General features: G+C 36.3%; 1 pseudogene; it reads left to right on the top strand.

Annotated features, from left to right (window-relative positions):
- The window catches only part of LOC103727131, a 118,678-nt pseudogene that overhangs the window by 99,508 nt on the left and 13,598 nt on the right, over positions 1-5,572 (top strand).

The following is a 5,572-nucleotide window of genomic DNA, read 5'->3' on the forward strand; positions in this document are numbered from 1 at the left end:
TATATTGATATAATCCATTTTTATTAGGATAAAAATCTTTAGTCATGAAAGGTAACTTCTATTCATGCAATCATAATGGGCAGCTACTTTTCACAGACTATATCATAAAAATATTCTTTTGGCATATGATGTCATTGTTGGAACTGATATTTACCTAGGGAATCCTTTAATCTCATTTTTTTCTTTTATAGTGAATTTGTAATTATTTCTGTTAAATTCATATTTATAACCACACTCTCTGTAAAGTTGAATACAACTTCCTTACTCAGGAATAACAAATATATAACAATACAGACATAGAAATGTGTGTGTGTGTGTGTGTGTATGTGTGTTTGTCTGTGTCTCTGTGTTTGTGCGTGTGTGTGTTTGAGCACATGTATGTGTATGTCTGCCTTTGTTGTGTGTGTATTACTGTGTCTGTGTGTTTCTCTCTCTCTGACTCTGTCTCTCTGTCTCTGTCTCTCTGTCACTCTGTCTGTCTGTGTGTCTCTCTGTGTGTGTGTGTGTGTGTGTGTGTGTGTCTGTGTGTGTGTGTGTGTGTGTGTGTGGTTTTGAGTGCCAAGTACTCATCATCATATGCTGACAACAAGAAACATTGATCACTGGAAAGAATGCTGCAAGTCAGTCTTCCAGTGTTTTAGATTAAGCCTGTATATGTGACAAATGCACAAGCTAAGTTTTGCTCATTTGAGAATATATTACACTACTGTAAAAACTTCAGAACACTGAACAATGTGTTAAATGTGCCCCCAAAGTCTCTTCCATGTTGACAGACATTATACATTTACAGTGTAATAATCTTGCACCCCCAATGAACTGAATTTCTCTTCAAAACTGTCATCACACTTGCTTTGAATCAGAGGTATATTTCCTCAGAATTTATCTGGCAGAGCTGGGACAGAGTTCAATGTTGTTTCATTTGACAATATCAAAGATAACATACCAGAATACATCAGAACATTTCCTTTTAAAACAAAAACTCAAGGTACTTCTTGAGAAGCAATGATTAAGAACTATTTCTCTTTGTGATTTTGTTATTTTACCATTAGAAGCCTTTTTCCCATTTTTCAAGAGAATTTTCAGTATTTATATTACAAAGGTAGTAAATACTTTGATAAAAAGCATTTCAGATGTTAGTTTCAAGGAGATTTGTAGACATACATGTTTACAGCAGTCCAGGAATTTGTACACCAAATCATTTTAAACTTTGTTACCCAAGGAAAATGAAGAAAAAACAAAATAAGTAAGAATCTTGAAAATTTCAAGAAAAATAGCTACTCTTAATCATCCTATTATATATGACAGATTTTTAAAACTAAATTAAACATATAAATTTTCTTTTTAATTTTCCATGTTTGCTTTAAAAATATTAAATACTAAATTGTATTAAAAAGAGAAATCTATTTCATACATTTTTCTTGAGGTTGGATGTCCAAGACTAAGGCATATTCATTCTTAATTTAACAGACTCCTCTCTCCTTAACTTATAGCCAGGCATCTCCTCACTATGTTTCGATGTTTCGATGGGGACCTTACAGAGTAGCCCTCCTAATCGTTCCTTCTCTAATGACCAAGTGGATTAGGGACTCACCTTTATGCTCATGTTTAATATCATGTTTAATATTAGTTATTTCATTAAGGCCCTTTTTCCAGTTGAGTCGCATTGAGGGTTATGGCTTCAAATAAAATATTTTTGAGAATGTGATTGACTACCCCTATTTGGTCCAGAACAATTACTAAATTCAGTTCAAGTATTCTTCAGCTTCTGGTAAGAAAAAGAAAAATAATATTTTTCAGCAAATCAATCTTCTTTATTTTTAGTATCTGTTCTGGTTATCTTCCATTGCTATTATAAAAGCACTGACCAACGTCATTTTTTTTTAAGGAAAGAGTTTACTCTACCTTAAAAATCCTGGGTACCAGTTCATCATTGAGAGATTTCAGGGCAGAAACTCAGGTTCGAGCTTGGAGGCAGGAGCTGAAGCACAGACCATGGAGGAACACTTCTTACTGGCTTGCACTCCTGGCCTGTGCTTAGCCTGCTTTCTTTCACAACACAGGCTGATCTGCCCAGGGGTGGCACTGCCTTCAGTGACCTGAGCCCTCCCACATCACTCAAGTAATCAAGAAAATGTCCCATAGACATGGTCACAGGCCAGTCAAAAGGAAGAAATTCCTCAGCTGAGGCTCCTTCTACCCAGGTGTGTCAAGTTGACAACTGATACTATACAGCACAATATCAAATAAAGCCCACTATGAGAATATCAGTGTTAGTAATAATCTGATTTAAAGTTTAGTCTGTGTAGTGACACTTATATTATAAAATGTCATTATACTGTTAGAAAATAGTGTGTTTTTTACTTGAAATAAAAGATAATAAAATTAATTTTATAGATAACCTCATAAAACAAAATTAGTTGCAAACTCAAATTCTGTACATATAGTTCAATGTTTTACAACCTTCTGTGAGGATCCCTGAGTGTATAAAATATTAAGTTATAAAAACACTGGCTTGGGGCTGGAGAGATGGCTCAGCAGTGAAGGATACTGACTGCTCTTTCAGAGGACCCATGTTTGATTCCCAGCACCCACATGGAGGCTGCAAACTGTCCTTAACTCCAGTTCCAGGGGACTCTGAAGGCCTCTTCTGACCTCCACGGCATTGCATGACAGGCAATATACTCATACACATAAGATAAAAATAATACAGTATTTTAAAAAGCATTGACTTATAGTCTTACTATTATCATTTAAACCTCATGGAAAGAAAACAGTATATTAAGCTGAATAAATTCCAAAATCTACTAAGCCAGAGATCAAATTTAATAGTGTTACTTTCAGTGTAAAAACTTTAACTGGAGTGCTCTAATTTCACATAAAAGCTGAATACATAATGGTTTATAAATAGACAAAAACTGATATGAAGAGTACATTGTCATATATAGTAGTCCATATCACTCTTTAATTTAGGCAATTGTGCTTTATAACCACTAAGATAAATGTAATTCAAATGCATACATACATATATATGTATGTACTTGAGATACATCAGCCCCCCCCGTGTGTGTGTGTGTGTGTGTGTGTGTGTGTGTGTGTGTGTGTAATGCTAAGGACTGAATCCAGGGTTTTATGCATGCTAGGCAAACACTCTGCCAGTGATGTACAACCCTTGCCCTTTCTTATAATTTTATACTGTTTCTGCTGGCAAGAGTGGACACAGATAAAACCCTAAACCTTCACTTCAGTTGATTCCTGTAAATGAACCACATGTGGTGGCTCTTTGAGTTCCTAAAAAGTGTATGGAACCTTTGGCTTAACAGAAAGTATAATGATAGGAAACCTAGCATTGATTTTGAATTGCCAGAGAAGAGAATCATAGACAAAGGGATATAAATGTTACTGGTGATATTAGAAAAGTGCTCTAAAGCTTTATTATATGTTTACAAAGTCTGCTGACCTGATCAGATTTGAACCCACAAAAAATTGAAAGTATCTAATGAAATAATAACAGTATGATTGCAAAGCTTTCAGAAAATCTTGTGCTTTCCTGGGCTACACACGATCCTGACATTTGATTATGCTATAATTATCTACCTAGACTGACATCAGCGCATTTACCCTCTTTAGATAATATTATTGAAAATACCTTTTCTAATGCTCATCGAATAACCCCTTATTAGTTAATGTAAAATTCTAAGGGAATTTAAGTATTTAAGTAAATATTTAAAGTCACATTTCCCCAAAGGAAAGAAATATATAAATTTCTCCTGACAATTTGGTTTCCACTCCCTCAAGGGATTTCAAGGTAGAGAGGGGAATTTTTTCAAGAACTGTGGCTGCTGATGTCATTAAAACACTGACAGGGAAAATCATGTTATTGAAAATTAGCGTTCTATTGACCCTCTCTAGTCATTGTCAGGGTAAACAACTTGCTCTTCTCACAGAGCCTCCAGTTTGCTTTGAACAAAGTGTGCCCCCATTCAGATATTGTTCTTTCTTAAAAAATATATGTTAGTTTGAGGTAAATTGTGCTTGTATTTCCAATAGTCCCTCTAAATCATAATTCATTTAAAACATAATTTCTCCAAAAGCCAAACAAATCAATTACTCTGAACAATGACAAAGCTTTTATATACTCTAAGCTAAAGAGGGATTAGCCGTGGGCTGTAACCTTGCTGTCAGCACTAACTACATACTGTTAACCCAGTTGAACACCCTATCAATAGACTGTGTTAAAATTACAAACAAACAAAAGAAAAGGCAAAACGTATAAACAAGAAATTCTGTCTCTCTGGAAGAACTGACTTCATAACCCAGAATAGTATGGATCTCTCAGTGACTTTTCTGCCTAAACCTCTTGAGTGCTAGTATTACATGCATGTAAATATCCAGCAAGTAAAATTTCCAGTAATTAAGAGCCGGAAATCCTTGCTGATAAAAGTAAAGTGGTTTCTTACAATAATCAGAGCTTCAACATCTTTTTCTTCCTCTCATTAAAATAAAATTTAGATATTCAGCCTTAGCATTAGCACCAGTTTCTTGACTCAGTGCCCTTCCTTGAGCTCTCATGAGATCACCTATGAAAAACCCCAGTCCTACAGTGAATTTTCCTAATGTCATTTGACTAGATGCCCCAAAGTCCTCATAGAAACCATTGCTTCTTTGCAAGTCAGTAAAGTCTACTGTGCTTGCTAAAGTCTTTGCTCCTGAACCATTGTCAAAGTCAACAGCTTTTGGATTATTTGCTCTTGAGCCATTGTAACAAGAAATTTAGGGGTTCTAGGCAGTGTTTTTACCTGTTGCCATGGAAATTTCTATTCCCCATTGAAGTGCTTGGTTTTATTAATAAAAAAGGAATGGGCTCAAAATGACACTCAGGGGCAATTTTATTAGCGATTACAAGAAAAACCAGAGGGTAGCAAGCTGTTAATCTCAGCTGCTGCCTGGAGGAGGAAGATTGAGAAGAAAGGGAGAAACAAGCCAGGGCATTTGACTTAAGTAGGCTTAGAGTTCAGACAGGTGAAAATGTAGCCACATGGGTGGGTCAGGAACTGTGAGAGAGTGAAAAAGCTCAAATTTCCAGAGGAAGCTGCTGCACAAATATCTCTACCTTGAAACGATCCCCTCCTGGAGGGAGGAGGAGCCTCGGGAGAGAGGTAAAGAACAGGTGGTATGTCTGGGAAAGTGGAAACATGGAAGATTCTCTAAGGCTCCTCCCTAGTTTTACAAAGGAGTGAATAACTGCTGGGGACCAAGGCTATGAGCAGCCAACCTGCAGAGAATAGCAATTTATTAGGTCATCCAGGTCCTGCAAGTTGTGCAGAGTTCTCCAAGGTCGCTGTCATGAATCGTCACCCTTGTAGTGTGCCTTTTGCTGATGTAGCTGTCTTGCTGTTATTCCTGCTCCTATAAGTAAACCCCAACCCACACTTCTGTTAATACCCCAACAAAAATACATTTGTTTACAAAGTTCAACATTAGGTAAATTATAATTTAGATTTGTCCTGGGTTTCTTATCTGGGGTGAGTAGAGGTGTGTGTGTGTGTGTGTGTGTGTGTGTGTGTGTGTGTGT

The sequence above is a fragment of the Nannospalax galili genome, unplaced genomic scaffold (genome assembly GCF_000622305.1).
Source record: "Nannospalax galili isolate Female #2095 unplaced genomic scaffold, S.galili_v1.0 scaffold709, whole genome shotgun sequence".
Lineage (NCBI taxonomy): Eukaryota > Metazoa > Chordata > Mammalia > Rodentia > Spalacidae > Nannospalax > Nannospalax galili.